This window comes from Marmota flaviventris, chromosome X, assembly GCF_047511675.1.
Source record: "Marmota flaviventris isolate mMarFla1 chromosome X, mMarFla1.hap1, whole genome shotgun sequence".
Classification (NCBI taxonomy): Eukaryota; Metazoa; Chordata; class Mammalia; order Rodentia; family Sciuridae; genus Marmota; species Marmota flaviventris.
The window spans coordinates 27,912,206-27,923,782 of record NC_092518.1 but is presented as its reverse complement, the minus strand read 5'-3'; positions in this window follow the sequence as shown (position 1 = coordinate 27,923,782).

Here is an 11,577-nt window from a genome sequence, read left to right as displayed (position 1 = left end):
TCTTATATATTATTTTGCATCTTTGTGCAAAAGCATCAATATTTCCTAATTCAGTCACCTATAGATAAGTTATGACTTATAAATTCTTTCCCTGTTCTGATTTTGGAATTTATATCATGTGAAATGTTTATTTACTAGTTTACTTACCAGATAAAAAAAGAGTGGATATTTATAAGTTAGTTTGCTAATTTGTTCTTTTCCTCCTCTTCTTCCCACATCCCTTCTCCTCTACTTCTTCCTCAAATGTATATGTATATCAGACTCTGGGTTTTCCTGAGTTCCTATCCTTTTTTACTAACAGTGAATGAAATTTTTAGCTAAAGTAAAGCCAATATAATTTTAGCATATACTTTGGCAATTTCCCCACATCTGGCCTAGAAAGGAATTGTGTAATTTTCTCTAATCATAAAGAAAGAGATATGCATATACTATAAACACACATACATATAGATAATATGTAATTTACAATAGCCAGGCAATTAAAAACACTAACATTTGATATGTTGGCATCAAATATTAGATGTAGCTGGTTGTATCATTGGCAATATTTTCATCAACAAAGATAGTCAAGTCATGACCTAAACTGCTGTTTTTATTTGCATTAGCAATCTTTCTTGTTTCTTTCAAAGTTAACTTCTGGAATCTGACTAATGCTAGTTCTTTCACTTAGTAGATATAAGAATTTGGGCAAATCTCATAAAGCTTAAAATGAAAAAAAAATCCATATATATATGTGTGTGTATATAAATATATATATATATATATATATATATATATATATATATATATATAATATTTGTGTGTGTGTGTGTGTGTGTGTGTATATATATATATATATATATATATATATATATATATATATATCCATCCTAAGTTACTAGGAAAATTAAATGGGATGAAAACTTCGTATCCTGAAAGCAGTCGAGAAGGGAATGAGTGAACTAAAAAATAATTGAGCAGAATGTATCAAGAATTTAGCATGTATAAACATGAACAAAAAGAGTGTAACAAAATGACTGTAAATGACAGAACATACAACAAGAAGATCTAATATGTATTTAACTGGTGTTCTAAAAGATCAGGTGAGAAATCATGATCAAAGCAATACAAATTGTATGTCTGAGAATTTTGCACAATTCATGAAATTTATGGAAGATTTATAGATTAATTTAATTTATAAATTTAATAAATCAAATAAATCCTAAACCAGAAAAATAAATGAAAAAACTAAACATAGTCACATTACAGTAAAACTTCAGTATTACAAAGGCAAATGTATTAAAATAAAGCAGAATAAAAATTCAGCACTCACAGTATTCACAGCTGAATTCTCAATGATAACTAAACCCAATCAACAAATGGGCCAAGGACCTGAACAGACACTTCTCAGAGGAGGACATACAATCAATCAACAAGTACATGAAAAAATGCTCACCATCTCTAGCAGTCAGAGAAATGCAAATCAAAACCACCCTAAGATACCATCTCACTCCAGTTAGATTGGCAGCCATTATGAAGTCAAACAACAACAAGTGCTGGCGAGGATGTGGGGAAAAGGGTACACTTGTACATTGCTGGTGGGACTGCAAATTGGTGCAGCCAATTTGGAAAGCAGTATGGAGATTTCTTGGAACGCTGGGAATGGAGCCACCATTTGACCCAGCTATTCCCCTTCTCGGTCTATTCCCTAAAGACCTAAAAAGAGCATGCTACAGGGACACTGCTACATCGATGTTCATAGCAGCACAATTCACAATAGCTAGACTGTGGAACCAACCTAGATGCCCTTCAATGGATGAATGGATAAAAAAAATGTGGCATTTATACACAATGGAGTATTACTCTGCATTAAAAAATGACAAAATCATAGAATTTACAGGGAAATGGATGGCATTAGAGCAGATTATGCTAAGTGAAGCTAGCCAATCCCTAAAAAACAAATGCCAAATGTCTTCTTTGATATAAGGAGAGTTACTAAGAACAGAGTAGGGTCGAAGAGCATGAGAAGAAGATTAACATTAAACAGGGATGAGAGGTGGGAGGGAAAGGGAGAGAGAAGGGAAAATGCATGGAAACGGAAGGAGACCCTCAGAGTTATACAAAAGTACATACAAGAGGAAGTGAGGGGAAGGGGAAAAATAATACAAGGGGGACAAACGAATGTCAGTAGAGGGGGCAGAGAGAGAATAGGGGAGGGGAGGGGAGGGGAGGGGGGATAGTAGAGGATAGGAAAGGCAGCAGAATACAACAGACACTAGTATGGCAATATGTAAATCAATGGATGTGTAACTGATGTGATTCTGCAATCTGTATATGGGGTAAAAATGGGAGCTCATAACCCACTTAAATCAAATTGTGAAATATGATATATCAAGAACTATGTAATGTTTTGAACAGCCAACAATAAAAAAATTAAAAAAAAAATACTTAACTCCAAAAAAAAAGAAAAGAGAATATCATCAAAGTGCTGAAAAATGTCAAAACCTTAGAAATATTGTAAAGAAATATTTAGATGGAAAACTGGAGCTACAGATGCATGTATTTAAAAAGTTTAAAAGTTCATGAATTACATAACCATGTGAATATGGTAGGAAAAATTCAGCAAGATAAGCCTAAGTAATTTAGAAGTAATGACATTATATTAATAAATATACAACAAACTTTTAATAGAGAGCATGTATTAGGTGAGAAATGATTCTTTGAAATGACTCATACAATTAAAAAGTTAATGAGACTAATAAATCCCAAATGTAAGTCAACACAAGTAACCAATTGTGGGAATGAAAAAAGAGATATTCTGCAAAGTGTGATGTTATTAAAAAAAGAGATATTTGAAAAACTTTATGCCAATACATTTTAAAATTTAAGTATACAAACTGCTAAAAGAGCAAAGTTATCAAACTAACTCAAGGGGAATTATCATATTTCATAAATTATGTTGGGACTATTTTGGGAATTTTTATTCAGGTTAATTTATTTTATATTTGTGCCATATTAATTTTAAAAATATTAAATTAACATTGGTAATCAGAATTTTTCCCACCAAGAAAATTCCAGAAGTAAATGGCTTCAGTGATGAAGTCTCTAAAACATTTAAGGAAGAAATAAACCCAATCTTATTTGTGAATTCTAACAGAGAATAGAAAGGAGAGCACATTTTTAACCTCTTTTTTTTTTTTTTTTACCATGTATTATAGTTTGGATTTGAATGCTTCCCAAAGGCTCATGTTGGGAGGTGGTAGAAACTTTAGGAGTTGGGGCCTAGTTAAAAGAGATGTGTCACTGGGGGAATACCTTTTTTTTTTTTTTTTTGAAGTTCAGAAATGCATATTTTTTTTATAAGGCCGGGGAGGAATACCTTTGAAGAATATACCCTGGGGCTGGGATTGTAGTTCAGTGGTAGAGTACTGGCCTAGCATGTGTGAGGCACTGGGTTCGATTCTCAGGACCACATATAAATAAATGAATAAAATAAAGGTCCATCAACATCTAAAAAATATATATGCTGTCCCTGGACCCTTTGTCTTTCTCCATGTCCTTTCCTCCTAGCTGCCATGAGGTAAGCATCTTTGCTCCATCATATTCACAGCATCTTGATGTTCTGCTTCACCGCAGGCCCAGAATCAATGAAACCAAATGATCCTGGACTGAAACCTCTGAAACCATGAGCCAAAATAAATTGTCACAGGGATGAAAAGCTGATGAACACAGAAAATTGACAAAGAATAGGTCCTTGTGACTATACCTGAGACCACTTTTTTCAGAAGTCTTTGGTACCGGTTTAGAAGAGGAGTTTAGAAAGGATTGGAGATGCAGGCTAGAGAAGCCATGTAATGTTGTTGAGTGCAGCTTAATGGATGCTTCTGGTGTTAGCTTGGAAGACCAGAATGCTGATAGGAAAATGGAGAACAAAGGCTGTGCTGACAAGGTTTCAGATGGAAATGAGGACTCTATTGTGAAGTAGACTAGAGGCCATTCTTTGCTCCACAAAGAACTTGTCTGCATTTTGTCCATGTGCTGGGAGCCATTAGCCAAGTAGGTATGACAATTTCCTTGCCAGCATACCCCATGTTGCTGACATGTTGCAGCGACATTGAATGTAGGTGACCTTGCTCAAGGACCAAGGCAAATTAGGGTGTTCCCGGTTTTAAGATAATCGTGTTTAGGGCGTTCCCAGTTTAGGTTCCAGGTTTAAGGTTTAAGATTATTCCTGCTGGGAATAGGGCATATCCTGCTGCCTGAGTTCCCCTTGAGTTCTCATGGGATTCAGAGTATTTTTTGGGAGATAGAAGCCCAGTGGAGGTGGATTTGGATTTGGGCAGAGAACGGGGATTTTGGGCAGAGAACGTGGATCTCCCCAGAACGTGTTTGTAGACGGCTGGTGTGAGTTCGGGAATAAAGAGTTGCTGTTTGAATCTACAAGCTGTGTGGTGGCTCGTGATTGTGTGCCCAGCCAGACTGCGGCATTTGTGCCCAGCCAGACTGTGGCATTTGGCGTCCCGTGCGGGGAACTTCTGAAGCTTAGAGGTAAGTGAAATTTCTCGTCCCTGAGGAAGAGCAAAAGAATGGGTGACCATTTCAAAAAAAACCAGTGCGTTCTTGTTTTGATTTATCTTGTTTTTGTTTCAAGCTGCCTATCCCTAGAAATTTCTCAGGCAAACTGGAAAAAATGGTTGACTCAAGGTTTGAAGTTGTTCGCCTCCGAGCAAGAGAAATTGTTAGAGGAAGGAGGCACCCCAGTGAGACCAAGAACAATTTGGGCATATGTTGATACAATACAAAAATGTAGCCCATGGCTTTTTAAAGACGAGTTATTAAGTATATCAATGGGACCATCATGGTATCCTGTAGAAAGATTTTTCTTCAACAAGAAAGAGAGGGCTAGTTCTGTTTGCTACACTTGTCTAAGATCTTGGTTTCTACAAAGTTCTGATTAATTTACAAAGCTAAAATATTGAAACAACAACCACTCTTTACTTATTAAGTTCCATAAGGTAATATATTTAAACATTATGTGTGTTTTCATAAATTGGTAAATGGAAAAATGTTTAATATTGCTTTGTGTCTGTGTCTTTGCTAAAACAAGGTTACTAAGAGTTAAGATTCTATTATGTGTAATTTATATACAAAGAGTAGAAAAATTTTCAGTTGGGTTTCAATTATAGTATCATAAAAAACATGAAAGCCTTTCATCTTATTAAAGTGGAGTAATTTGTCTAAATCAGAAATTTTATAAGAGTTGTTTCAAAATGTAAATTTATAAAAAGGGTTAACGGTTAAAAAAGAGATAGAAAAAGATTCAAGATGTGGAAATATATTTTAATATAAAAGGTTAAAGGAAAAAGAAATGATTCTAGATGAGATAATCTGTGTGGTAAAGTAAAAAGTTGTAAAATGCCATTTAAAAAGATTTTGAGGAAACTAGACTTAATTTAAAAGCTTGAGAAAGAAAGAAGAAAAAGGTATTTGTACATGGCAGATTGAGACAAAGCTTCTCAATGGAGTTAAAAAAAAAGCCTTTGGTTGAAGGGCAGCCATGTAAACTAACATTGAAGCGATTTAAACAAAATCTAAGCCTCGTTTAAAAGAGTGAAGCTGTAGGTGGTGAAAAAGTACATTTAAAAGTACAGTATAGATGATAATTAAAAGGCTTTAAAAGGTTAAATTGAAGGTGGTCGAGATACCTTCATGGCGGAAAAAAGATTGCTTTATTGCATCATTCGAAGCCTAGTTAATCTTAAAGGCATTACTTTAAAAAAAATGGGAAGATAATAGGATAAAATATACTTAGATAAAGAAGATTAAAAATTTGAAGTGAAAAACTTTAAAGACAGAAGAATAGAAAGTTCAAAAGAAAAAAAGAGAAAGAAGATGTAGAAAGATAAAAAAAAATGTAGGAAGACAAGAATTTTAAACCCACAAAATAGGAAGAAAAAAAAAAACTAGGAGGAAAATAAGCAACTAAGGGTAAAAATACAAACCTTAAAAAAAAAAAAAAAAAAAAAAACAACTAGAAGATAGAAATAAGATAGAAAATGGTTGAAAATGTCAAGTAAGGTATTACACAGATAGAAAATGCAAAAAGCTAAGACAACTATTAGATACAGACACATACTTATTAAAGCAAAAAGAGGGAATTGGAAAGGGGTATATATCCCCCAAAGATAAACTTAAAATAACGCTTTTTACTCTAAACTTTTTAAATTTGGATTCATCAGGACTTAGTGCTGCGGAAAGGCATATGTATCCAAAAAAATGTACATAAGCCTAAAGTACTTTGGAAAGATATTCTAACAGGACAATGGAAAGGTCCTGACCCAGTGATTGTCTGGAGTCGGGGGTCTGTTTGTGTTTTTCCACAGGGAGAACAGCAGCCCATTTGGATTCCAGAGAGATTAACTAAAACAGTCTCTACAGATCGAAAAGAAGATGATTTGACTCAAATCCATAACAGCTGATATCCAGAACTCCAGCTTGGCCATTCTTACATCTGCGACAGTGATTAACCAGGATGCTTTTTTCAATAGCTATTTTATTATTGCATTTTTCCACATCATAAGGTTCTATTTTTATTTTTTGAGCTCATACAAATCTAGGTTAATGTTTTTCTGATCAGTTTTATTTTTTGACTGTGGAGTTTTTAAACATTGCAATGGAGATTTCACCTAGGTAAAGCTACAAGGCCTTTACTATTTTCTTATGTGTTGTACGTTTGTGTACACTCTTGTGTTTTGTGTTGTATGTCTGTATGTGCGTATGTCCATATTTCTTATATGAGGAGCGCTCATGAAAAAATGGATCCGAATTATTATTATTTTTATTCACGTGATTTAAATGGTTTAATTTAAATTAGGTAAACAGCTGTTAAGGATTGTTTTTAAAGGTGGTTAACAGATCTGTTTGTTTACTAGTTTAAATTAGGTAAAAGGCTGTTAAGGATTGTTTTTAAAGTAGGTTAACAGATCTGTTTGTTTACTTTCACCTTTCCTTTTCATTATATTTAATAATTCTTTTCAGGATAATGTCTCTTTAGCATCATTGCCAGAATTCCTATCTCTATCCCAGTGCCAGTGAAGAACTCAACAAGTAATGCTCAATCAAAGAGTCAACTTACTTTGGGAGGAAACGGATTTTGGGAGGAAATGGACATATTGATAGATTCCTCTGCTTTGAACTGCTTGCAGAACTTGCTTGGACTATGTAACTATCGTTTGGTGCAGCGAATTGTGGTAATGCTGACATATCTTTGCTGATGGTGTCACCAGTGATGCAATTTTTCCCAAGGAGCCTTCAATTGGCTTGGTGTCGTGGCATTTCTGTATCCTCCCTTCTGCTAGTGATGGTCTAAAATTTGGGGGCCAATGGCTTATGCTGGACCGGTAGTCAGTGACGGGTATGATCCAATTGCAGTGGTATCAACCTAAGACAGGAGGCTGACGCCTAAAGGTCTGTTTTCCGATGACGGGTAAGAACCATATGTTGAATTGGACAACCTATCAGGCACAGTCCATAAGCCACATTAACCTCACTCGCCCACTGGCACCAAGGCCAAATTTGGGGGCCAACAGAGGTGAGGCAAAGAACCTCACCCCTCAACTGGTGCATAGACCTATCCACAAGTATGGCTGTATGCTGGACCGGTAGTCAGTGACGGGTATGATTCAATTGCAGTGGTATCAACCTAAGACAGGAGGCTGACGCCTAAAGGTCAGTTTTCCGATGACGGGTAAGAACCATATGTTGAATTGGACAACCTACCAGGCACGGTCCTTAAGCCACATTGCTTGTTGTTTAATTAATCAGAAGGGGGGAGATGCTGGGAGCCATTAGCCAAGTAGGTATGACAAATTCCTTGCCAGCGTACCCCATGTTGCTGACATGTTGCAGCGACATTGAATGTAGGTGACCTTGCTCAAGGACCAAGGCAAATTAGGGTGTTCCCGGTTTTAAGATAATCGTGTTTAGGGCGTTCCCAGTTTAGGTTCCAGGTTTAAGGTTTAAGATTATTCCTGCTGGGAATAGGGCATATCCTGCTGCCTGAGTTCCCCTTGAGTTCTCATGGGATTCAGACAGTATATTTTGGAGATAGAAGCCCAGTGGAGGTGGAGTTGGGCAGAGAACGTGGATTTGGGCAGAGAACGTGGATTTCCCCAGAACGTGATTGTAGACGGCTGGTGTGAGTTCGGGAATAAAGAGTTGCTGTTTGAATCTACAAGCTGTGTGGCGGCTCGTGATTGTGTGCCCAGCCAGACTGCAGCATTTGTGCCCAGCCAGACTGCGGCATCCATGTCCTGAAACTTTGTGTGAGGTTGAATTTAATATTGATGTACTAATTAATCCAGTATTGGAAATTTCAAAGCAGCACCACATTTAGCCTGTGGCATTGATAATTCTGGTTGCTTTTAACCAGATTTACAGTGAAAATCATGAGAAAAAAGCAAAGTGGAATGATTTGAAAAACTCACAGTTTGGCCAGAAAAGTAAGTGTAAAATTTGGGCCAAGGTCACAGAAGAGGTTAACATCATTAAAAAGAAGCCAAATACTTTGAACTGAGAGAATAGGAAACATGCCTCAAGGACATCTCAGAAATTGGCCAGACTCCACCCATCACTGACTCAAGAGTATTAAAGTGTAAACTTGCTTGACTTTGCTTTGAGAAGAAAACACCAGGGTGACTTGCTTGCTCAGGTCTCCCTTGGAAGTTTTTTCCCAGGATTCTTTTCATTATCTTCAGCCTTCCAGGTACTCAGAGACTGTTACAGCCATGGTCCAAGCAGGCCCAGCTACTGCTTGAGCTGATGGTAGATCTTAGTATCATCTAAGTAATACTGATTTTGCAAGCATGCAAGATTTGTGAGGTTAAGGAGATTTTCACCCAAATTTCAAAGGAAGGTCTGTGGGACCAGGTAATGTGTGGCAGGTCATGTTACCAACAACACTGTCCTTGTCCCTTGTCCCTGATGCCAATCCAATAACAAGGACTGGAAGGCATCCATGAAATGTGAGGATCTTCTCTTGGCATGGCAGCCAGGGAGAGATTGGCCTGTCATTGGAAATTTTCTATGGCTCTCCCATGGCAATAGTTAGCCCAATGCACATGACCTTTCCCTCTGCTCTGCTAGGAAGGTTCCTCATAGTAGCTCCAGAAAGCTTAACCTGTTAGGAACTGAACAGCCCACCTGTATCCTTTTTTTGGAGAACATTCTATAGAATCTCTTTGATATTTCCTGATATAAATAAAGCAGGCACTGGCTCCATTTTGTCTAGAAGCTCGATCCATCTGATTAGCTTGCCTGACCTGCCCCCACTTTGAAACCACTTTCTGTGTTCTCTGGTTTTTTCACCATTCTATTTTTCTGAGCTTTTATTTCTCAAACAGCCCATTCCACCATCAGGAGCCCCATCCCCACTGCCCGCACAGGATGTCAATGGGAAACAAGATTTTTATAAAAAGGAAAAAGAAGTTTTATTGTTTTGCTACCAAAAAAGAAACATAGGGGACTCCTGTTCCAGAGGTTGTGATTCTGCCCATCAGTAAGAACAGGGGGCTTTTAAAGAAGCTAGTCAAAGGCTGCATACCAGGTGTGCCCTGAAGGTGTGTTAAAATTCACTTGCTAATTTGGGAAATAGTCAATTCCTAGATCTTCTGGTGATACCTCCTTCCTATGGAGCACTGATAACTCAAGGTTATCTTGTTCCTTGACCCTGGGTTAGGGAGGGAGAGAGGAAGAAGAGGAAAAGAAAAACAAGTCCCTTTTAAAATAAGCTGCAAGAGCTATATTTAAAAGGTGAAGTGAACCACTGTTACAGTCAGAGTCCCTACAGGCAGCCATGCATGCCAAAAATAGAGCTACAGGATTTAATGTTTGCCCTGCTAGGTTTCAATCCTGCTTTGGTCCCATCTCTTCTTGCTATGCCTACATTCCTCCCTTTGGAATGGAGATATTTATATTGTACTGTCTCACCATTGTATATAGGAAGTCTGTAACTTATTTTTTTTTATATTTACAGGAGCTCCAGGCTAAGAGTTCATCTTGAAACACAGAAAAGACTTTGGACTTGGACTTTTGAGCACTGCTGGAAATGTTAAAACTTCGAACTATAAGATTTTAGGGATATGTTGAAAATAAATTCAAACTATGAGATTATGGACTCATGTAAAACAATTGTAGTCTACTTGTATAATATTTAAATAAATATTTTATCATAATAGTGGTTTTATAGAATGTGCAAAATTGTAGAAACCTAAGGAAAATTATAACCTCAGAGAAAGAGACATAGAGGGAATAATTTGCTGTGGGAATAATGTCAGTGATAGAAATTCTAGAGGCAGGGTCTGGGATTGTGGCTCAGCGGTAGACCACTCACCTAGCAGTGTGAGGCCCTGAGTTCAATCCTCAGCACCACATAAAAATAAAATAAAGATATTTTGTCCAACTACTGTTATACCAGATTCGTGGGACCCCAATAGACCTCCAGGAGCCGAATCTGATGCAATCACACAAGAGTCTTTATTGCATGCTCAAGCTTGGGCTCACAACCGTTCCGACGCAGCAGTCCCAGGGAGGGAGTCCTGGTCCTTTGTTCAGTGAGATTTTATAGGTTTGGGGGGGATACTCTATGCGTCACAACATCACACAGCAAATCATTCCATCCGCAGGAAAGTCAAACAACAACTCTTAACATTGATTAGCACATTCACAGGGGGGAACAAGTTGGGTAGGGGTGATTGGTTAGTATAAGACGGGGATTCCTTTGAACTGATTGGTTTAGGCCACGAGGGGTGTGCGTGCTAAACTACATGGTTTCCCAACATGTTATCAACCACCATAAACTACTGGGAGGGTCATCTGGCATCCCAGGTATTTTCCCTGTCTCATGCTGATTGGAGGTTGCTAGGGGGTTGCTATGGGTCCTCACCTAGCCTAACTGAGTCAGGGACACCTGGCACCGCAGACCTCTCCTGTTATTTACAAACAACTCAGCAGGGTATGTGCTTAGGAGTGCTCTGTGGGTTTTTCCAAGGACAAGTGTCATGCCCCCTTCCTTAGGACAGGCCTTGAGTTAGAAGCTGCTGTTATTTATTTATTTTTTAAAAATGGAGTCACATTAGTTTCTCACTACAACTAAAAAATAAATATTTAAATATTAAACAACAACAACAAAAAAGAAATTCTAGAGGCAGTATGGGCTAGAGACTTCAACATTGGAACTGAATTCAAAATTCTACTCTATAACTGACAAGCTGGAAGACTCAGGCAATCAAAACAAGCATTCAGAAATAGGATTGATATATTTTGACAATATTAAAATCAAGAAATGTGATCATTAAAGGACACAAAAGAAAAAAATATAAGCCACACAATAGAAAAATTAAACTTAAAACACATCTGTCAATTAATTTGTATAAAGAACTTCTACAACTTAATTAGGAAAAGACAGATAACAATAAGAAAATGGGTCACAGCTTGAAAAGGCAGATAATAAAAGAAAAAATTAAATAGCCAATGGAAATATAAAAAGTCCTTACCCTATTGGTTGCTAAGAAAATTGAAAACTTATAATGTGATATTTAT